The 24,496-nt window shown below is 40.2% G+C and overlaps 1 protein-coding gene across 5 annotated transcripts in view; it reads left to right on the forward strand.

The window, feature by feature from the left end:
- Nucleotides 1-24,496, forward strand: part of Tusc3 (tumor suppressor candidate 3) — a 160,922-nt gene that overhangs the window by 12,626 nt on the left and 123,800 nt on the right. Inside the window, exon 1 of one of the 5 annotated variants that reach the window (XM_060381624.1) lies at nucleotides 21,695-21,716. The exons of the other annotated variants lie outside the window; for them this stretch is intronic. The gene's annotated coding sequence lies outside the window, so the exon portion shown is untranslated. Of the gene's footprint in view, nucleotides 1-21,694; nucleotides 21,717-24,496 lie in introns of those variants that run through there. 5 annotated transcript variants of the gene reach the window in all.

Here is a 24,496-nt window from a genome sequence, read left to right on the forward strand (position 1 = left end):
GCATGCTAGGCAAATGAGCTTATGTCTTTTCAATAACCAGTGTTGTTTGTGAATGGACAATGACTATGTGAACATATTTATGAGCAGTTGTAGGGAAAGACCTCTCATGTCATTTTCCTGCTGTGGTTTTCCATTTCATTCAACATGTTGCATTATATTTTTCTCTAAGTTGTCTTAATGGTGTGCAAGAGATACATCATCAATTTTCTCTTTATAGGTACAGCTAGATGACATTTCCTGTCAGACTGGTGTTTGACAGGGCAGTATGACAGGTAGGCCAGGAGTGTGCACACGTGTTCTCCTCTCCCCTTTGCTTTCACTGTCATTGCTGTTCCTGTGTCTCAGCTGCATTACATCAAAAGCTCCCTGTATGGTTCAGTGCTGTTTTGCCCAGGAGACTAGGGGGGTAGAAGGGACACACTTTCCTAATGAAAAGTGCCATGTTTTTCATGGCTCCAAACAATGGGTAGTTACTATTTCCCAGTGCTAGAGGTGAGATGTAAAAAATACCAGCCTCACTGCCTAAATAGCTGTCTGTAGGCTTTGTTTTCTGAATGCACCGAAGAGAAGATTTAGTTGCTTATTTAGAGAGACAGTTTATGAAAATCAAATGCTGTGACAAATCCCATCTTTTTCTTTGCATTTAAGTACGCCTACTTTAGTATAGTACATTTCAACTGCATTTATAACTTGGGAGACACTGTACAGGAGAATACACCCCTCTGTCTAGTATTTATGAAAAGCCACTGAGCCTCTAAACTGACTTACTAGCATACATCCTTACTGTCTTCAATGGCCCACACTGTCAAAACATGGCACACTTAGAAGACAAAGTGCCTATAGCATGCTCTTTGGCATGTCTAGACTTAAGCATGGGATTTGATAGCTATTTAATGTATGGCCCCTTCTTACATGAAATACAGAAATTGTATTGCCAGAATATTTTTTCAGGGCATCTAAAGGAATGTTTTAATATTAAAGTACTAATAAGTTCTCAAACCTACTAGCCTAGCCTCCCTCCTCCCCCCTTTAAAAATAGTGCTTTGTAAGAAACCTGCTTAGGAGTATAGTTTAAATGACTAACGATATTTCATAGTGAAAAAAAAAAAGACTTTGGATTGTTTTTGCAAAATTTGCAAAATTCTGTCAGGTTTTTGTCAAACATTTTTCTTTTTTTATTTTTTATGTTGATTACAGTTTATTTACTTTGTATCCCAGCTGTAGCCTCCTCCCTCAATCCCTTCCAATCCTACTCTCCCTCATCTCCTCCTTGCCCCTCTCTAAGTCCATTGATAGGGGAGGTCCCCCTCTCCTTCCATCTGACCCTAGTTTAGTACTGGCTGCAGTGTCCTCCTCTGTGGCCCAGCAAGGCTGCTCCTCCCTCTGGAAGAGGAGCAGGAGGTCAAAGAGCCAGCCACTGAGTTCATGTCAGAGACATTCCCTGTTCCCCTTACTAGGGAAACCCACTTAGATGCTGAGCTGCCATGGACTACATCTGAGCAGGGGATCTAGGTTATATCCATGCATGGTCCTTGGTTGGAGAATCAGTCTCAGAAAAGACCTTGTGCCCAGATATAATTGGTCCTTGTGGAGCTCCTGTCCTCTCCTGGTCTTACTAACTCCCCCTTCTCTGATATAATTCCCTGCACTCTGCCCAAGGTTTGGTTATGAGTCAAAAACTCAAGTGACAACCCATGCTGGAGAGTTTGTAGAGAAAGGAGAACCCTCCTCCATTGCTGGTGGGAATGTATACTTGTACAGCCACTTTGGAAATCAATCTGGAGCTTTCTCAGACAATTAGGAATAGCGCTACCTCAAGATCCAGCTCTACCACTCCTATGCGTATATCTTAAAGATGCTCAAGTACACAACAAGGACATTTGTTCAACCATGTTTGTAGCAGCTTTATTTGTAATAGCCAGAACCTGGAAACAACCCAGATGTCCCTCAATGGAGGAATGGCTACAGAAACTGTGGTACATTTACACAATGGAATACTACTCAGCAATTAAAAACAAGGAAATCATGAAATTTACAGGCAAATGGGATCTAGAAAAGATCATCTTGAGTGAGGTATCCCAGAATGAGAAAGACACACATGGTATATACTCACAAGTGAATACTAGACCCATAAGATAGGATAAACATACTAAAATCTGTACAAATGAAGAAGCTAAATAAGAAGGAGGTCTTGAGGTAAGATGATTAATCCTCACTTAGAAAGACAAATGAGATGGACATTGGAAGTAGGAGAAAACATTTTTCTTTTTCTTTCTTTCTTTTTTTTTTAGAGTATTTAATTTTATCTTTTAATTTTTGTTAATTACACTGTGTTCAGTTTGTATTCCCCGTAGTCCCCTCTGTCCTCTTCTCCCAGTCTCATCTTCCCTCCCTGTTGTCCACCCATGCCCCTCCCCAAGTCCACTGATATGGGAGGTCTTCGTCTCTTTCCTTTTGATCCTAGTCTATCAGGGCTCATCAGGAGTGGCTGCACTGTCTTCCTCTGTGGCCTGGTAAGGGTACTCCCCCATTAGGGGGAGGTGATCAAAGAGCAGGCCAATCAGTTCATGTCAGAGACAGTCCCTATTCCCATTACTGTGGAACCCACTTGGACACTGACCTGCCATGGGCTACATCTGTGCCAGGGTTCTAGGTTATCTCCATCAATGGCCCTTGGTTGGAGTATCAGTCTCAGAAAAGACCCCTATGCCCAGATATTTTGGTTCTGTTGCTCTCTTTGTGGAGCTCCTGTCTTCTCCAGGTATTACTATTTCCCACTTCATTCATAAGATTCCCTGCACTCTGCCCAAAGACTGGCCATAAGTCTCAGCATCTGCTTTGATACTCTGCAGGGTAGAGCCTTTCAGAGGCCCTCTGTGGCAGGCTCCTGTCCTGTTCCCTGTTTTATCCTTCTGATGTCCGTCCTTTTTGCCTTTCAGAACGGGGATTGAACATTTTAGCCAGAGTCCTCCTTCTTGATTAGTTTCTTTAGGTGTACAGATTTTAGTAGGTTTATTCTATATTATATGTCTATATTAGTGTGTATATACCGTTTGTGTCTTTCTGCTTCTGGGATAGCTCACTCAGGATGATCTTTTCTAGTTCCTACCATTTACCTGCTGATTTCATGATTTCCTTGTTTTAGATTGCTGAGAAATATTCCATTGTATAGAAGTACCACAATTTCTGTATCCATTCCTCAGTTGAGGGGCATCTGGGTTGTTTCCTGGTTCTGGCTATTACAAATAAAGCTGCTACAAAATATGGTTGAACAAATGTCCTTATAGTGTATTTGAGCATCTTTTGGATATATGCATAGGATAGCTGGATCTTGAGGAAGCGCTATTCCTAATTGCCTGAGAAAGTGCCAGATTGATTTCTACAGTGGTTCTACACGTTTACATTCCCACCAGCAATGGAGGAGGGGTTTCCTTTCTCCACAACCTCTCTAGCATGTGTTGTCACTTGAGTTTTTGATCTTAGCCATTCTGATGAGTACAAGGTGAAATCTCAGGGTCATTTTGATTTGCATTTCCTTGATGGCTAAGGATGTTGAGCATTTCTTTAACTGTTTTTTGGCCATTCGATATTCCTCTACTGAGAATTCTCTGTTTAGCTCTGTATCCCATTTTTTATTTGGATTACTTGTTTTTTTGCTGTTTAACTTCTTGAGTTCTTAATATATACTGGATATTAGCCCTCTGTCAGATATAGGGTTGGTGAAGATCCTTTCCGATCTGTAGGCAACTGATTGGATTCTTATAACTATTCCCATGGTTATTGTTTTTATTGTTTGTTATTATTAGTTACATTTTATTTACTGTATCCCAGCTTTATCTGCTCCCTTATTCCCTCCCAATCCCAACCTCCCTCCCTCAGCTTCTCCCAGCTTTCCAAGCCCACAGATTGGGGAGAACCTCCTCCCCTTTTGTCTGGCCCAGTTTTCTCAAGTATCTTCAGGGCTGGCTTTGAAGTCTTCCTCTGTGGCCTAGCAGAACTGCTCCTCCCTTGGGGGGTGGGGAGTCAAAGAGCCTGCCATTGAGTTCCTGTCAGAGATAGTCCCTGTTCCCCTTACTATGGGAAACCAATTGGTTATTGAGCTACCACGAGCTTAGTCCGAGTAAAGGTTCTAGGTTATATCCATACATGGTCCTTGGTTGGAGAAACAGTTTCAGAAAAAAACCCTGTGCCCAGATATATTTGGTCCTTGTGGGGCTTCTATCCTTTCCCTGTCACACTAATTCCCCTTCTTGGTTTGGTTAGGTTTGGTTTGATTATGAGTCTTACTATCTGTTTTGAAACGCTGCTTGGTAGGGTCTTTCAGATGCCTTCTGAGGTAGACTCCTGTGGTACATCCAATGCACATCTCATTTGTCTTTCTAAGTGAGGATTGATCATCTTACCTTGTGTCTGCTTTCTTGTTTATCTCGTTTAGGTGTATAGACTTCATTATGTTTATTATATCTTGTAGCTCTATATAAGCAAGTATATACCATGTTTGTCTTTCTCCTGGGATACTTTACTCAGGATGATCTTTTCTAGATCCCACCATTTGCCTGCAAATTTCATGATTTCCTCCTTTTTGATTGCTGAGTAGTATTCCATTGTGTGAAAAATACCACAATTTCTGTATCCATTCCTCCGTTGATGGACATCTGGGTTGTTTCCAGCTTCTGCTGCAATAAAGCTGCTACAAACATGGTTGAGCAAATGTCCTCGTTGTGTACTTGACCAAATTATGGGTATATACCTAGCAATGGTATAGCTGGGTCTTGAGGAAGCGTTATTCCCTGATCTCAAGCTGTACTACAGAGCAATAGTAATAAAAACTGCATGGTATTGGCATAGAAACAGAATGGAGGATCAATGGATCTGAATAGAAGATCCAGAAATAAATCCACACACCTATGAATACTTGATTTTTGACAAAGCAGCCAAATCCATTCAATGGAAAAAAGACAGCATCTTCAACAAATGTTGCTGGTCCAACTGGATGTCTACATGCAGAAAAATGAAAATAGATCCATATTTATCACCCTGCACAAAACTAAAGTTCAAGTGGATCAAAGACATTAAACATTAAACCACATACTCTAAATCGGTTAGAAAAAAAAGTGGGGAACAGCCTAGAACTCATTGGCACAGGAGACAACTTCCTGAACAGAACACCAAAAGCACAGGCTCTAAGAGCAACAGTCAATAAATGGGGCCTCATAAAGCTGAAAAGCTTCTGTATAGCAAAGGACATCATCATCAAAACAAAACGACTGCCTACAGTTTGGGAAAGAATCTTCACCAACCCATTATCTGACAGAGGACTAATATCCAATATATATAAAGAACTAAAGAAGCTGAAAAGCAACAAACCAAGTAATCCAATTAAAAAATGGGGAACAGAGCTAAACAGAGAATTCTCTGCAGAGGAATATGGAATGACAGAGAAACAAAGAAACACTCAAAGTCATTAACCATTAGGGAGATGCAAATCAAAATGACCCTGAGATTTCACCTTACATTCATCAGAATGGTCAAGATGAAAAACTCAAGTGACAACACATGCTGGAGAGGTTGTGAAGAAAGGGGAACCCTTCTCTATTGCTGGTGGGAATGTAAACTGGTATAACCACTTTGGAAGTCAATCTGTGCTTACTCAGACAATTAGGAATAATGCTTCCTCAAATCCCGTGTTTATTTTAAAAATATTTTTATTTGTATGTTTCTGTATACATGTGTGTGGGGTGGTATATGTGGATGCTGCATGCTCATGGGTACCAGCAGAGGCTAGAAGAGGGTGTCAGATTCCCTTATGATGGAATCACAGGCAGATGTGAGCCGACCAGTGAGGGTGCTTTGCTCAGGTGCAGCCTTGAGTCCCCTGAAAAAACAGCAAATAATCTGTCTGAGCCCTCTCTCCAGCTCATAATTGGTCATAGTTTTGAAATTTAGCTTTTATTTATAAACTTTCATGATATTCGAAAGTAACAAATAATAAAATCAAGCTAGTAGGTTTTTATTGTTGTTTTTGGTGATTGTTTTACAGTAAAATTTTATGGTAGGAGTAGGATACTTTCAGTTATTGTTTGGATTTTATGTTTTGGAACATGAGTGTAGGTGCACCCGGTTCTGCTTGGTGTTTAAAGTACAGAGTGCCTAGTGGTCTCACTTGTAAACTTGGCAAGTGTAGTGTTGGCTGTGTTTCGCAGTCTGTGGGCATCCCTCTGAAGCTCATTGCTGAGTAGATACTTGTATTTTCACCAGCCTTTCTGGGGGTGTGTTTACTACCCAATTCTCTTCTGAAGAAGTACTTAACTTCTTAATTCTTGTTGTCTTTCTCTTTTCATATGTTCTCTCAGGTGCTCATTTCTCATGTGCTTTACATTTAATTTGAGGAGTTCTCTATCATTTTCTTAAAATGAGTTTTTAGTCAAGTATGGCAGTGATCAAAATCTAGTGTTATATAATGGATTTATTAGATAATAGGGGAAATAAGGATAGATGTTTGTTCAGGTACAGAGGACATTTTATGAGTAGTTAGTCTTTTAGAGAATCTTATGTAAGGAGGTTTTGAGTATGCATGCACTATTTGATTGTATGTGTGTATACTGAGTACCTAAATTCCTGTGTGTGATTGAGAGGGAGAGGGATAGAGGAGGACAAGTGTTTGTAGTAGAAATTGCCAGAAGGTGGCCTTGCTAATTGGCTCATGAAATAGGAAGGTAGAAAGGATGTATTCTTTCATTGCCTATCACTTCTGGCACAGAAAAACTCTGTTGAATGGAAGCTAAGCAGAATGTAAACAAAGTGAATATTTTAGTATTAGTCCATGCCATTCTTTGTTTTAGGCATGGCTAGTATATAAATTAAGAAGACCAAAATTGTGCTACTGGAGTTTCTGTAGCTAGGGGAATAAGTGAGCAGGAGTCAAATTTAGACATTCCTGAACCCAGTTTTACCTCTTTATACCACACCCCTCCCCAAACTAGATTTAATTGGGTTTATATTTCTTGTAGTTCCGGGCTTTTTCATAACTATGAAATAATATTTACAGTTTCTTTTATTTTCATTAAGAATATGATATAATGAAACATGTTTGAGTTCTGCTGTGTAAATTTGGTTTACCTTCTCTTTGGCAGTGGAGATTATTTTGTTCTTTATTTTTTTTCTTGCCTTAAGTTAAGATTACTATTGTGATGAAACAACATGGTCAAAACACAACTTAAGGAGGGAAGGGTTTATTTTGCTTAACGTTTTCATAGCATAGTCCGTTATTGAAGAAAGTCAGGACAAGAACTCAGATAGGCAGGAACCTAGAATTAGACTCTTTGACACATAGACTGTAGAGGGGTGCTTCTTACTAGCTTGCTCTTCATTGCTTGTTCAGTCTTCTTTCTTACAGAACCCAGGACCACAAGCCCAAGGATGACACCACCCACAATGGGCTGGGCCCTCCTGCATGAACCACTAATTTAGAAAATGCCCTACAAGCTTGCACCTTTGAGGTTTTCTCCTTTGAGGTTCCTTCCTCTGAGATGACTCTAACTCATGTCAGGTTGTATTACTTCTAGCCAGGACACATCCTCTTGTTCAGGCTTTAGCCTCTTGGCTTACTAGCTTGGCTACTTTCTGTAGTTATGCAGGCAAATACAACTTTAGTAATTGCTGCTGGGCAAGTGTTTTATTGTGTGATTAGTTTCATATTGAATGAACAAAATTAGAGAAATTATAAAAGTTTAATGATAGTTTTTTTTTTTTTTTTTGCTTGTTTTTAAGATTGTCTCACATTGTATGTAGCCCTTGCCAACCTGGAGCTCACCATGTAGCTTAAACTGATCTTGAGTTTGCCAGTTATCTCACTTCAGTCTCCTGAGTGCTGGGATTACCTTTGTGAGCCACCTTGGGTGACTGACAATAATTTTAAAATTAGTGTTAGTGGTTTAAGAATAGGGTGACTGACAATAATTTTAAAATTAGTGTTAGTGGTTTAAGAATATGTGAAACAGATTGTTTGCAATCCTGCAAATGTGGAATTATCTCTGAGATTCTTCTCTGTTGTGTTGGCAAGTACTGTAGGATAGATAAGCAGTTTATTTCTTCAGTCACTCCTGTTTTACTCATCTCCTTCCATTTGTATTGTTTTTCCTTAGCTCCTGCTTGAAAATATACAGGGATTTTATTTTCATAGAAAAAATACATATCCTGTTAATATAGACCAATTAAAGTAAGAATTGGAGGAAAATTTCTCAGATGCATTTGAGATAACAAATTATAGCATAATGATAATGAAGCCCCATAATATATACACATAAAGTTTATTTAACTCATCTCAAATATCTATATAATTATCCTGACAGCTGGTCGAGGGCAAAGTTAATAGCTTATAGCCAGAAGGAGCCAGCTATTTAGAAGGAAGATGACTGTATAATTTATCATCCAAGCCAGGACACTTGAGAGTGAAAGAGAGGATACAATTAATAATTTTGCTGAGATAACAGAAGTAAGGTGAGGTGTTTCAACTGTGGCATCTGGTGACTGAGGTTAGATGCAGGGCATGGTTTAGAGATGACTCCATAGTACCTGAGTGATACAGTGCAGAGTTGATGTAGATTTCTAGGATGTTTCTTGTGATCAGTTCTGTGATACAGCTTTGCTTGGTTTGCTGCTTAGATAGCATAAGAGCAGGGGTGGTTTTGTGCTGATTGCTCTCCTGCTGCTTATTTCTGCAACTCTATAACTCAGCTTTTAAACTTTTAACATACCACTTCTGTCTTTTTATTAAGAAGCAGTGAATTTTCATTAAAAAGGAAGCTTGTGTCCAGTTTTTTTTTAAAGGTGAATTTTTGGATTATGTGAACAATACATGGGTTAAAAAGCACTGTTTGGAGAGTCCCTGGTTTAAGAAAGATTGTCAGTATCATTATTACTCACACATTGCTTATCCCATTCCATTGGTTACTCTCACAGGATATTGGAAGTCTGATTTAGCACAGCATGTTTCCTTTTTGTGTGGTAATCAATGTTACATAACATCTTAGCATAAATTTTGGTGTTTTTCTAGTGTTAAAACAGTATCGTTTTATATTTTTTATTTTATTTTTATTTGTGTATGTATATGTTTAGAAGCATCTTATTGAATAGTGACTGATCGTCCTGGTGAAGCTTAATAGAAAATGAAAGAATACACTCTGTTTTGAATATGCTGTGAATATATTATTTATAGCAGATGAAACTACATGAATCCAAACGGAGTTTATGCCTACTTGCCTTCCTTGATTTGTAAATTGTATTAGTTACATGTCTTATTGCAGCTGTAAAGTACAAGAACAAGTAACTTGTGAAGGGTTTACTTTAGCTTACAGTTTGGGGATACAGTGCACTCTGGTAGAGAATGTGTGGGTGGGTGGTTAGCCAGATTTGGGCTACTTTTATTGGGTTCTCTTTCCTATCTTCCCTATACCACTCCTATCCCTTCACATCTCCCAAGACAAGGTAGGAGAGAAAGGTTAGAAGGGAAAGGTGTTATTATTTATTAAAAATCAATGAGGCTGGTTAGCCGATATTCTCTGCAAGAAGTTTATTAGGAGGGTTTGGAGGAAGGGGGCAGCAGGACATGAGAGAGAAAAGGGAAGGGAAAAGGGGGCACCCGAAGAGAGAGGGAGAGAGATAGAGAGAAAGAGAGAGTATAAGAGAGAAAAAGAAAGAGTGTTAAGAGAGACCACGTGTTGGGGTTAGCCCTTTAAGGGGCAAGGTAACCACGCCTTCCAGGTGTGGCCACCTGGCTGGTGACATATGATGACATCATAGGTTGCTGGGTAACACAGGAGCAGGTTGTGTTCCAAAATACTAACAAAAGGGGTCGTCTATCCTTAGACTAATTCCTGCTGATTAGGAGCATCAGGTTCCTTGGGACAAGTTTTTTCTTCATCCTCAGGATCTCTCCAGCCAGCAAACAACATATGGCAATCAGCAACAGCAGCAGGGGAGCAGCAGCTGCTTCAGCTTTTGGGGCTCTAGCATTTCTATACCTTCTCAAGAGTCCCCAGAACTCCAAATGTAAACTCTGCAGCGAGCAAATAATTCATTCCTCCTTCAAGAAACTAAAAGTTCTCACTCATCCTTTGTATCTACAATAAGGAAGCAGAGAGCAAGTACTGTTTATGTTCTCCTTTCTTCTTTCTATTCCATTGGAATCTTAGCCTGTGGGATTGGATAGTGCCACTCAGTGATTAGGATTAGTCTTCCCTTCTCAGTTAACCTAATCTAGAATATCACAGACATGACAGTAAAGTGATAATTTTACTTGTGTTAGTATGCTCAATATAGTTTTCTATAATATGCCGTGGTCTAATTATTTTATGTTGTCTCACCACATATCTTAGTGGGAGTTAGTTTTGTTGAAGAGCTGAGTAAATTGAAGTGTTATATAGATTCAGATAATTTGCCCTAAATCAGGACACTAGCAACTGTGCCATTCATTGTTAAAGTCAAGAGTTGACATCAAAGCTCTTTCCAATTAACTATACTCCCCTCTGTGCTTCTTAGACTGGAGAGACGAGTGACAGTGTGTATGACTCTGGTGGAGGGACAGTACGAAACCCGCTGACTGGTTCAGAATATTTGTGATCTTATGTTTTATGTATATTAAACCTTTTGCACACTTTGCTTTCCGTTCATTCTTGTTATTTTAAAATGTGTTTCATTTATTTATCTATAATTTTCTCCATTTATTGCTTCAGATTGTATAGTATATATTCTTGGCATGCTGTCTGTTTACCCCAAAGCAGTAGTTTAGGATTATTATGTCAGCAATACTGCCTTCTGGTAGAGTAATTGACAGCTTTAGGACTGTGTGTGCAGCGGCGGTTAAGCAGCTCTGTTGAAGGAGTGTGGAGAAAGCCCTAGGTTGGCTCGCTGCACTTGCATAGGCCTGCTGTGAGGGAGACAGTGAGCCTAAATGTGTTTGGAGCATATTACTTGGGACACACACAGATGAGTTGGAACACCCTGCTTCCTCAGGAGGTCTGTGTCACAGCTTATCAGTGCTGGGTTTAGACTGGCTTTGCAGTGAGCCACTTGAAACTTCCTCAGCCCCACCTTTCAGAGCCAGAACGCCCTCATTCTGGTAGGAGAAGAGTCTGTGCTCAGAGGGGGGGCTGCTTCTGAAGCTTTTATGCAAATAGTACTTAAAGATATTTCAAAACAAAGCTGTGAGACATGCACAGATGGTGTGGAACTTCACTTCCCCACTGCATACAGTCTCGACACTGTTGCTAATTCCTAAGAGGAGAGGGAAAGGCAGTTACCTTCACTGTAGAAGGTAGGGAACTGAGAAGGGACTTGTCACACTTGACCTTTCCTTAGGAAACTGTAGGTATGTCTCTGCCATTTCTTGGTGGTACTTTATTCCTCAGAGTCATTCCAGACTTTTTTTTTTCTGTTTCTTTTTTTATATACATATAATTTTGGTAACTCTTCGCCCAGATGCCTAACATAGGGCACACGTAGGATTTTGGCCCATGGTTGTTTCAGCGAGGACAGATTGATTTCACAGTTAAGATTGTCCTGCTGTTCTCGCATATTTGAATTAATACTACTTACAAGAAGCGAATTAGTCGAATATTAAAGTACTATTTATTTTGATTGTGTGTGTGTGTGTGTGTATGTGCAAAGGTCAGGGGAAGGCATTTTTTATTCTTTTGAGCAGGGTCTTTCCCTAGAGCTGGAACTTTCAGTTTTTCAGCTTGTCTGGCGCCCAGCACCCAGAAGCAGTCCTCTACCTTTGCTTTCATCAGTGCTGAGATTTACAGCTGCCCGGGAGACAGTGCACATTTGTTCCTGTGTGCTGCTGGGATGTGAACTCAGCGTCTCGTGCTTCAGCAAAGTGCTCCTAGTCACTGCGTAGTTTCTCAGTCCTCTCAGGCCTCATTTTAAGGGAGCTGGACCACTTTGAGCTATTATCTGGGTGTAAGTCACTTGAAAGACAGAAAGAGCAGCCAACTTAAAACCTGAGAAACCTGTTCAACTCTAAGCTTTCGATGTGGAATGGCTCCTGCCAAGTAAACTATCCTCTTGTTATTCCATGTTCAGGTTATTTTAAAATAAAAGATAAACTTGGGGAAGGTAACTTACTGTGGAATACTGTTTTTATTGAAATGTTTTTTGAATTTAATGTTTAGGAAATTTTAGTTTTGCGATTACTTTTAAAAAGCAGGTCTTGACCTGTTAAGTCCATTAGTAATATCAGTTACTGTGGAGGGTGAGGCAGGAGGATCAGAAACTTAAGGCATGCTTGGCCCAGAATGATTTCTGGGTCAGCTTGACCCTGTCCTAAATTTGAAATGCTTTTAGATAAAAAGAGGATTGGAAGAATGTGTTTCGGTGTGTGTGTAGTATTGCAGAACAAAACAACAAACAAAACGAAACAAAGCACCCAGTATACCCATTGTGTGTTGGTTTTTAAACATTACATTGCCCTTTAAAGTGCATACATAATGGAACATAGAGAAGTGGCCAGTGTTGTTAAAAGTATTTGCTAGTATGTGGACCTATCTGCATTGCCCCCGTGGCACGCCTGGGTTGGCTACCCAGAGGCTATTTAAGCTGTGGGCTGGCTTTCCCCGGGGTCCGAGAATTGATCAATGTTCCTGAATAAACTGCATTGAAAAAAAAAAAAAAGTATTTGCTAACTGGAATTATTTGATTTTATTTTGTAATGATTATTTAGACTTCCAAGTAAAGTAGAATCTTTTTATGGGACTAGTTTAAACAATAAATAATTTCGATATGTAATCTGTACATGTATATACATGTTATTTTACTATAGGAGAATGGTGTATGTTTTATTCATAAATACTTTCATATGTTTTATTCATAAATACTTTTGAGATATGCAGTGTCTTTTCTTGCTTTATTGTTTTGTATGGTTTTAGTTACTCGTGTTAAACCACAGTTCAAATATATTAAGTGGAGAATGTAGTAATAAGTAACTCATAGTTTCATATTCTGAGGAACATCTCTCATGGCCCTACTTTATCATGTGAGTTTTCCTTTTGTCCTGTGTGTGTATAAACATATACATAGAAACACATTGTGTATACCCACACTGTATATGTATATCCACACTAATGTATAATGTATATGTATATGCACATGGTATATGTATATCCACACTAGTCAGTCATTTGCTAACTGTTGAGGTTGTCCTATCACAGGAAACAGCTATAGATAGATTGGGCTGGGAAGGGAAGAAGAAGAGAGGGGAGGAAGGGGTGAGAAGGTAACATTCACATGCTTTTATTATAGTGTCACTGTTCTAGTAGTTCTGGTTTGAGCAGTCACTGCTAATTTACTGTACCTAATTTATAAACTAAACTTATCAGTGTGCATGTACAGGAAAGCAGGTAGTGGAGCTGGAGGGTCAGCACTATTTATGGATTCAGACATCAACATCTTCAAACAATACCCAGTGGATGAGGATGCTTCTTTGTAAGTACATAGTTCATGTCATCAATAGGAATTTTATTTTTACACTTTAAGAAAAACAAACAAACATTACTATCCAAGAATGAAATGGATTTTCAATTGAAGAAAGCTTATAAAAATGAATCATAAATGTATGTTTTATTTTAAAATGTGTATTAAATAGCACAGCAGTTAACATTACTGATTTCAGATTTTGAGACTGTCTGGATTTTTAAAATATAAATGTTTACAATTACACATTTATTTGAATTTATCACCAATGCTTCCATCTAAGTTTTCTTTTTTTTTTTTTTTTTCAATGCAGTTTATTCAGGAACCTTGAACAATCATCTGACCCTGGGTAAAGCCAGCCCACTTTAAATAGCCTCTGGGTAGCCAACCTCAGCATGCCACGTGGGCAATGCAGATAGGTCCACATACGTGGAAGCAAGCCAGATCCTCGGCCTTAGCCAGATGTGGAGTTGTTCGTGACAGAGAACACTCACCATCGGGAAGGTGGAAGGCGGAAACCAGCTCCATCTTTCAGGCGCAGCATTCCGCAGCTCTCTACAGTTCCCCCTTTTTGTTTTAGACGCATCAGGCAAGAGTAGAGGTCTGATCTCTGATATTAGAAATAAATTGGGACTTTGTACTGATGTTCATTTAGGTGTCATCCACCCAAAGAGCATCAGACCCGTCCAATACCTTTTTCTCAGAGGCGGGACCTGGGGCATCAACCCGCATGCAATCAGACATGCTCTTCTCTGGGTCCAAAGCGGCTGACCCTGAGTGCAGTGCTTAGCCTCGCATACTGAGCGTAACATTTTAGCTTTTTATGGTAGCCAACCATGCTTGGGGAGACTGCCCTGCTTCAATGGCTGTAAAGGCCTGAATGGTCATGGCTGCATTACGCTGTTGTGAGACTCTAATCTTGAATATATACCACAGGCAAACCAAGGTGACCAACACCAGAAGGCCTGCTAACGCTCCCATGCCCGCCCATTCCTTCAGATGATTCATGGCTGCAGCAATCCATGATGATAATCCTGTGGCTAGTCCTGCGTCCACTCTGGTAGAATGACAATGGCCACTCTCAGCTGCTCCATCGTAGTATCGAATTCTCCAGTCCAATTACCTAAAATATAGCTAGACAATTGTTTAGACAGATTTGCAGCACAGGGAAACTTCTCATGTTGTATGCTAGTGACTCAAAGTCCAGCATACTTTCATTGACAGCCAAGTTGAGCGATTTGCCATAGGGTATCAATTTGCTCCTGCACAAGGTCAATCCTCTGATTGAACACCATCAAACCTCCTTTTAGTTGAGCATTAATTCCTTTTTGTACATCTAAGGCATGAGCTACATTGGCTAAAAGGTTATTCAGGGTCTGAGCAGTCTGCCCAGTATGATTCATGGCTAATGCCGTGGTGGTAGCTCCAACAGCCGCCAATGAGATGGCAGTAACAATGGCAGCTGTAATTCCAAGATCCCTTTTCTGCCTGAAGAGAGTCATAGCGTGAGGGGCAACAACAGGCACAGGCACCCAGCGAGGCATGCGAGTAACCAGCTAGTAAATTTACTAGCATTGCAGCATTGGGCAAAAAAGCAAGTATCATTACCACAATTACTTGGCTCTATCTGGCTAATAATGAATAAAAATGGGGGATATAAACAAACAGGTGTGGGTTTATAGGAAATATTATGAGAAGCCTTAACCCCCTCGTTGGAACATCCTGCATCAGTTCTAGAACTAGTAGTGGTGGTGTCCGAGGTCTGAGTAGGTTCAGGAGACCATTGCTCCCAGGGGCGGACTTGCTCCATGTAAATTGACTAAGTCCATGTTTCTTCCACTTTTGAAAGTCATTTAAGGTTCTTAAATTATTTTTTTCCTTTTTTTTTTAAATTTTTCATCAATTACACTTCATTCATTCTGCATCCCCCCATAAGCCCCTCCCTCCCCTCCCAATCCCACCCTCCCTCCTCCCTCTGCATGCATGCCACTCCCCAAGTCCACTGATAGGGGAGGTTCTCCTCTCCTTTCTGATCTTAGTCCTCCAAGTCACATCAAAAGTGGCTGCATTGTCCTCTACTATGGCCTGGTAAGGCTGCTCCCCCTCAGGAGGAGGTGACTAAAGAGCAGGCCAGTCAGTTCATGTCAGAGGCAGTCCCTCTTCACATTACTATGTAACCCAATTGGAGACTGAACTGCCATGGGCTACATCTGTGCAGGGGTTCTGGGTTATCTCTATGAATAGTCCTTGGTTGGAGTATGAGTCTCTGGGAAGTTCCCTGTGTTCAAATTTTCTTGTTCTGTTGCTCTCATTGGGGAGACCCTGTCCTCTCCAGCTCTTACTATTTCCCAGTTTTTACATAAAATTCCATTCACTCTGCCCAACAGTTGCCCATCAGGCTTAGCATCTGCTTTGATAGTCTGTAGGGCAGAGGCTTTCAGAGGCCCTCTGTGGTAGGTTCCTAGGTTGTTTCCTGTTTTCTTCTTCTTCTGATGTCCATCCTCTTTGCCTTTCCGGATGGGGATTGGACATTTTAGTTAGGGTCCTCTCTCTTGCTTAGTTTCTTTAGATGCACAGGTTTTAGTGGGTTTGTCCTATGTTGTATGTCTATATGAGTGAGTTTATACCATGTGTGTCTTTTTGCTTCATGACAACTCACTCAGGATGATCCTTTCCAGATCCCACCATTTACCTGCAAATTTCATGATTTCCTTATTTTTCATTGCTGAGTAATATTCCATTGTGTAGATGTACCACATTTTTGCATCCATTCTTCAGTTGAGGGGCATCTGGGTTGTTTCCAGCTTCTGGCTATTACAAATAAAGCTGCTACAAACATGGTTGAGCAAATTTCCTTTTTGTGTGCTTGAGCCTCTTTTGGATATATGCCTAGGAGTGGTATGGCTGGATCTTGGGGAAGCACTATTCCTAGTTGTCTGAGAAAACTCCAGATTGATTTCCAGAGTGGTTGTACAAGTTTACATTCCCACCAGCAGTGGAGAAGGGTTCCTCTTTCTCTACAACCTCTCCAGCATGTGTTGTCACTTGAGTTTTTGATCTTGGCCATTCTCATGGGTGTAAGGTGAAATCTCAGGGTTGTTTTGATTTGCATTTCCCTAATGGCTAGTGAGGTTGAGCTTTTCTTTAAGTGCTTCTCTGCCATTTGGTATTCCTCTACAGAGAATTCTCTGTTTAGCTATGTTCCCCATTTTTTAAGTGGGTTACTTGGTTTGCTGCTTTTCAGCTTCTTTAGTTCTTTATATATACTTGATATGAGTCCTCTGTCAGAAAAAGGGTTGATGATGATTCTTTCCCAATCTGTAGGAGGTCGCTTTGTTTTGATGACGGTGTCCTTTGCTTTGCAGAAGCTTTTCAGTTTCATGAGGTTCCATTTATTGATTGTTGCTCTTAGAGCCTGTGCTGTTGGAGTTCTGTTCAGGAAGTTTTCCCCTGTACCAATGAGTTCTAGGGTATTCCCCACTTTTATTTCAAGCCGATTTAATGTGTCTGGTTTTATGTTGAGGTCTTTGATCCACTTGGACTTCAGTTTTGTGCAGGGTGATAAGTATGGATCTATTTTCATTTTTCTACATGTAGACATCCATTTGGACCAGCACCATTTGTTGAAGATGCTATCTTTTTTCCATTGCATGGTTTTGGCGTGTTTGTCAAATATCAGGTGTCCATAATTGGGTGGGTTTATTTCTGGGTCCTCTGTTCGGTTCCATTGATCCACCATTCTGTTTCTATGCCAGTACCATGAAGTTTTTAAAACTGTTGCTCTATAGTACAACTTAAGATCAGGGATGGAGATACCTCCAGAAGATCTTTTATTGTAGAGGATTGTTTTAGCAATTCTGGGTTTCTTGTTATTCCATATGAAGTTGAGAATTTTTCTTTCCAGGTCTGTAAAGAATTGTGTTGGTAATTTGATGGGCATTGCATTGAATCTGTAGATTGCTTTTGGTAAGATGGCCATTTTTACTATGTTAATCCTACCAAGTCATGAGCATGGGAGATCTTTCCATCTTCTCATATCTTCTTCTAGTTCTTTCTTCAGAGATTTGAAATTTTTTTCATACAAGTCTTTGACTTCCTTGGTTAGGGTTACTCCGAGGTACCTTATGTCATTTGTGGCTATTGTGAAGGGTGTTGTTTCCTTAATTTCTTTCTCTTTTGTGTACAGGATGGCTACTGATTTTTTTGAGTTAATTCTGTATCCGGCCACTTTGCTGAAGGTGTTTATCAGCTGTAGGAGTTCCCTGGTAGAGTTTTGGGGGTCACTCGGGTATGCTATCATATCATCTGTAAATAGTGATAATTTGACTTCTTCCTTTCCAATTTGTATCCCCTTGATCTCCTTCAACTGTCTTATTGCTCTAGCAAGGACTTCCAGTACTATGTTGAAGAGATATGGAGAGAGTGGGCAGCCTTGTCTTGTCCCTGATTTCAGTGGGATTGCTTTAAGTTTCTCTCCGTTCAGTTTGATGTTGGCTATAGGTTTGCTGTATATCGCCTTTACTATGTTTAGATATGTGCCTTGTGTCCCTGATCTATCCAATACTTTAAACATGAATGGATGTTGGATTTTGTCAAAGGCTTTTTCAGCATCTAGGGAGATTATCATGTGGTTTTTTTTTTCTTTCAATTTGTTAATATGATGGATCACATTGATGGATTTCCGTATATTGAACCACCCCTACATACCTGGGATGAAGCCGACTTGGTCATGGTGGATGATATCTTTGACGTGTTCTTGTATTCGGTTTGCGAGTATTTTGTTGAGTATTTTTGCATCAATGTTCATAAGGGAGATTGGCCTGAAATTCTCTTTCTTTGTTGAGTCTTTGTGAGGTTTAGGTACCAAAGTGACTGTGGCTTCATAGAATGAGTTTGGTAGTGTTCCTTCTGTTTCTATTTTGTGGAATAGTTTGAAGAGAATTGGTGTTAGCTCTTCTTTGAATTTCTGGTAGAATTCTGAGCTGAAACCATCAGGTCCTGGGCTTTTTTTGGATGGGAGACTTTCAATGACTGCTTCTATTTCCTTGGGGGATATAGGACTATTTAATTGATTTACCTGGTCCTGATTTAGCTTTGGTAAGTGGAATCGATCAAGAAAATTGTCCATTTCATTTAAATTTTCAAATTTTGTTCCCTATAGACTTTTGAAGTAAGTGCTAATGATTGCTTGGATTTCCTCAGTGTCTGTAGTTATGTCCCCCTTTTCATTTTTGATTTTGTTGATTTGGATGGTGTCTCGCTGCCTTTTAGTTAGCTTGGCTAAGGGTTTGTCTATCTTGTTGATTTTCTCAAAGAACCAGCTCTTGGTTTCATTGATTCTTTGAATTGTTTTATTTGTTTCTAATTGATTGATTTCAGCCCTGAGTTTGATTATTTCCAGCCATCTGCTCCTTCTTGGTGTGTCTGCTTCTTCTTTTTCTAGGGTTTTTAAGTGAGCCATTAAATTGCTTGAATGTGCTGTCTCAAATTTCTTCTTGAAGGCACTTAGTGCTATGAACTTTCCTCTTAGCACTGTCTTCATTGTGTCCCACAAGTTTGGGTATGTTGTGTCTTCATTTTCATTGAGTTCTAGGAAGATTTTAATTTCTTTCTTTATTTCTTCCCTGACCCAGCTGTCTTTTAGTAGGAAGTTGGTCATTTTCCATGTATGTGTAGGCTTTTTGCTATTTCTGTTGTTACTGAGGTCCAGCTTTATTCCATGGTGATCAGACAGGATACAAGGGATTATTTCAATCTTCCTGTATTTGTTGAGGCTTGCTTTGTGACCAGCTATGTGGTCTATTTTGGAGAAGGTTCCATGAGGTGCTGAGAAGAAGGTAAATTCTTTTGTGTTTGGGTGTAAGGTTCTGTAAATGTCTGTTAGGTCCATTTGATTCATGACCTCTGTTAGAGATATTGTTTCTTTGTTTAATTTCTGTTTTGTTGACCTGTCCTTTGTTGAGAGTGGGGTGTTGAAGTCTCCCACTATTAGTGTGTGGGGATCTATATGTGGTTTAAGTTTTATCAATGTTTCTTTCACAAATGTGGGTGCCCTTGTATTTGGGGCATAGATGTTCAGGATTGTGATGTCTTCTTGGTGGAATTTTCCCTTGATGAGTATGAAGTGTCCTTCCCCATCTCTTTTGATTAATTTTGGTTGAAAGACTATTTTTTCAGATATTAGAATGGCTACTCCTGCTTGCTTCTTGGGTCCATTTGCTTGAAAAGCCGTCTTCCATCCCTTTACCCTCAGGTAATGTCTATCTTTGTGACTTAGGTGTGTTTCTTGTATACAACAGATTGCTGGGTTTTGTTTACGCATCCATTCTGTTAGTCTGTGTCTTTTTATTGGAGAATTAAGTCCATTGATATTGAGAGAGAGTAATGACCAGTGGCTGTTAGATCCTTTGAATTTGATGTTGGCTGTGGTCATACGGTTGTGTGCTTGGTTGCTTTTTGTTTTACTGTAGTGGGGTTATTTATTTCCTGTGTTTTCTTGAATGTAACTTTCTTGGGTTGTATTTTCCCTTCCAGTGTCTTCTGTAATGCTGGATTTGTTTGTAGGTATTGTTGAAATTTGTTTTTGTCATTGAATATCTTGTTTTCTCCGTCTATGAGGACTGAGAGTTTTGCAGGGTATAGTAGCCTGGGCTGACATCTGTGTTCTCTTAGGTCTGCATGATATCCATCCAGGCCCTTCTGGCTTTCATAGTCTCTGTTGAAAATTCAGGTGTGATTCTAATGGGTTTGCCATTATATGTTACTTGGCCTTTTTCTCTTGCAGCTTTTAGTATTTTTTCTTCATTCTGTATACTTACGGTTTTGATTATTATGTGGCAGGAGGATTTTCTTTTCTGGTCTTATTTATTGGGTGTTCTATAGGCCTGTTGTATTCTTATTGGCCTCTCCTTTAAGTTGGGGAAATTTTCTTCAATGATTTTGTTGAAAATATTTTCTGGGCCTTGGTGCAGGGAATCTTCTTTTTCCTCTATTCCTATTATTCTTAGGTTTTGTCTTTTTATGTTGTCTTGAATTTCTTGGACGGTCTGTGTCAGGAATTTTTTTAGATTTAACATTTTCTTTGACAGATACATCTATTTCTTCCATTGTATCTTCCACACCTGAGATTCTTTCTTCCATTTCTTGTATCCTATTGGTTATGCTAACCTCTATAGTTCCTGCTTTCTTCCCTAAGTTCTTTCTCTCCACAATTTCTTCCATTTGTGTTTTTTTTTTTTTAATTTTTCCAATTCTATCTTCAGGTCTTGAGCTATTTTGTTGGTTTCCTTCCCCTGTCTGACTGTATTTTCATGTTTTTCCATCAATTCCTTCAGCTGTTTGTTTGAACAATCCACTGTTTCTTTTATTTCATTCAGTGATTTAAGCATTTCCTCTCTAAAGGCCACATACTTTTTGGCTTCAGCTTCTTCTATTTCTTTTCGTATTTTATTTGTTTCCTCTGTTATCATCTTCTTGAGCATAGATGTTAGGTCGTCTCCTTGAATTTCATTTATGCTGGGGTGTCTAGGGCTATTTGCCCCTGGATAACTGGGTTCTGGAGATGCCATGATGCTCTGGCTTTTGTTGGTTGAACTTTTACGCTGTCCTCTACCCATTGGGCTATCTTAGTTGTTTGAATTTAGTTTCTGGTTGTTCCTGGACTGTTGTAGTGGAGAGAATCCCTTTGGCAGGAAGATGGTTTTTCCTCAAGGAAGCCTTCCCAGCTTTTGGGGTATAGTCCCTGGATGTCTGGTGTTTTTCAGGAGTTGCTACAGCTCACCTCAGGCATAGAGACCTGGGTGGTAACTGTGGTCCTGATTAGTCAAGAGGGCTCTCCTCTCACCGGGAGAAGTCCTGGGGGCAGCTGCCCTCCTTCTGGGTTTCTTGCTGTAAATTTAGTGATCAGCTGCGGTAATCTGTGGCGGGTGAGTACTGCTCTGGTGTCTTGGGGCACTCAGTTCTGTCTGTTTGCAATCTGCAGTCTGCTAGACTTTCCCTAGGTGACCCCAGCAGCACAGTTTCTTCCTTCTCTGTGGGGTCCTCTCCGGACAGGGGTTCCCAGTCCCTGTTGTATTGGGACGCGCAGCTTGTCTGTACCGCTGAGCTGAGCGCAAAGCTCTGCGCGCGGCAGAAGCTCGGCTGTGATGGCGGCAGAGACCTTCCGGGGAGAGACTAGGTGACCTGCGATCAGACCCGCAACCCTGCTTCCCCGTGGGGTCCCCCGGGACTGGGACTCTCAGTCTCAGGTACCCTTGTGCCCACGGATCAGCCTGGGAAAGTGGCTGGGACACGCCCGCTTGCGGCTCCAGCCCGGAGACCCAAAGCCCGCGTTACCCGGGATTTCTTCCGGGTTCTGGCTGGGTAGCCGTGAGTGGACCCGACCGATTCCCACACCGTGGGAGCCTCCCCTCACCTGGGAAACATGATTGATGTAGTTTCAGGGCCCCAAGTTCAGTCTCCTGGTCTCTGCAAGGAAAGTGCTGTCCTGCTCCTCAGAGGCGCTGTTTTCCCGGCGCCGCCATCTTGGCTCCCCCCCCCCATCTAAGTTTTCTAATGAGAGGTTTTGTATTAAAGCAAGATATCAAAGCTTGCGAAAGATTCGTGCAACCTCTGGCTTGTTTGGCTCAGAGAGTCATTAGTTGATGGCATTCTGTTCTTTTTCTGCTAAAGTATGTTTTGCTATACAAGATGGTCTGGAAAGTTCCTTTTTGGAAACATGGTGAAAATCATGGCTTTAGACAGCTTCTTTGAGACACAGTGTGGATCTGTTGGATGATGAAATTAATACAAGAGAGCATTAAGTGGCTTAACGATTACACATGCCAGTTGGCAATGAATCTGACCTTGTTTTCTTTCTCTGATGTTATTCCATAACAGTACTGGTTCTTAAACTATTATTAGCATCAGATTCCACTGCTAAGAAACTGTGATGCCCTGATGTGGAAGTAGCTTGAGTGTGGTTCATACAGCTGTGCATTTGTTTACTTGAAACCAGCATTTAGCTGCTGTATGCCCCACATCTGCTGTGCTATCACTGCTGTTAAGTGCTGAACAGATATGAGGTCAGTGCTAGGATTTCTGGTAAAGTAGGGTATGGGTTATTTAATACTTAGTTACAGTGCTAAAGCATTCAGGGTCATTTTGGGTTGTCTTCTGAACTTGCTAATGTAAGAACGCAAGTGACTTTGTATCAAAAGCTAGAGAAGACAATAGCAATGCTAACAATGAAAGCCAGGTGATATGGGACTACTACAAGTTATTTAGTAAATTTCACTTAGAATAGGAAAGGTGTTTATGATAGTTCTCTGAATATTTAACATAGATCATGTAGAGTGAAGACTTCTATATAGCACAATACAGCAAAAACAATAAAAAGCCTAGGCTTGGTACATTCTTGTTACATTTCCTTAAGGAAGCCTTCCTAAATGTCACTGTTTGGGTTCCTGACATGAGAGCATCCTGTCTTTATTATTATTGTGTGTGTTATGATGTATATGTGGATCTATGTGCCATGATGTATGTGGTGTTCAGAGGAAGCTTCCTGCTTAGTGTTGGTTCTCTCCTCCCACGTTTTTATTGGCTGCAAGGATCCTGGATACTTTGCCAGGTTTCCTCTGTCTCGCCAGAAGTGTTCACTTTACTAGAAGTGTTCACCTTTCGTGATCCACTGTAAAGTTATTCCACATGTCACATTGTCTGGAGGTTTTAAATAAATTGCTTTAATTAGTATGCCAATTATATTGTTTTGTGGAGGGGAACTATAAATAATTATGGAACCATTTTTTCCCCCTTGGAAAGCTCTGGGAAAAAACATTACATGAAGTATGCAGTGTTCATCATGTCTAAAGCCACTTTTATTTGAAATGAGATTTGATTTAACTGGAGGTAAAGTTTTTGAGGGAAAACTGGAACTGGGTATATTACCCCAATTGGACACATGTGGCATAAGGAAGGTCCTCGGTCAGTGGTGTAACTAATCTCTCCCCTGTCCATCTCATGGGTGAAGTTTTTGAAGCAAATGTTGTAAAACAAACAATATAACACAACAAACTTTGGCTTAGCAGTCTAATATTCTAATACTGTGTGGCAATTTAAAATGCTTAGATGCTTTACTGATACTCAAGTTTTTGAATCCTTAGTACTCTTAGGTATGAACTTCATAAAATATTATTCTGTTTAAGAAAATAGATAGGTAGCACATGCATAGGATTTGTAGTTATGAAATTGGCCACTCAATAGAACTTAAAAAAGAAAAGAAAAGAAAAAAAGGACACACACACACACAAAAAAAAAAAAAAAAAAAAAAACAAAAAACTGGTCTATGAGGAGTCTAGGGACTGTATCTCAAATGTGTGTGTGGTCATAATAACCCTGATAAATGAGAAAGGTCTGTGAAGACGCCAGGCAGGAATGGGTTTCACAAGGAATTGTGGTGTTAAGATAAATTTAGAGGATTGCAAATAGACGATCATTAGTGTTCTGGCTTCTGTTGGAATTAATATGGGGTGAGGCTGGGGAGGCATAACTAAAATGTATTTTAAAAGTATGAAACACTGTTTATAATATTTAGACTTTATGTTGTAGGAGATGTAAAGATTTCAAAACACAAAATGTACACAGACATAAAATGCTAGGTATCTGCTTAGAAACCATAATTAAAGGCCAGTTGCAGCTTGTTGGTATTAATTGGATAAGGCTAATGAGTGCATTCAAGGTAAAAATGAGAGGGAAGGTTACTATTGAAGGTGCTTGTGGCAGAGATCACAGTGAAAGCTAGAGCAAAAGCAACTTGAATGGGGTGCTTCTGGGGGGTGTTGGGTGGATGGATGGGGGATGGTTACAGAAAACATCAGGGAGAGTTAGTAAAGTAAGGTAAGAAACATGAGAGTGGCTAAATCAGTGACTTGTTGCTGTGACAAAATCTATGACAGAAACAGAAAATTTTCATTTTAGCTCATGGTCTCTGTGATTTGTGTCCACTGTGATGGGAAAAGCATGATGCAGCTGCCCTGCAGTGACTTCTGGC

Source organism: Meriones unguiculatus, chromosome 4 (genome assembly GCF_030254825.1).
Source record: "Meriones unguiculatus strain TT.TT164.6M chromosome 4, Bangor_MerUng_6.1, whole genome shotgun sequence".
Classification (NCBI taxonomy): Eukaryota; Metazoa; Chordata; class Mammalia; order Rodentia; family Muridae; genus Meriones; species Meriones unguiculatus.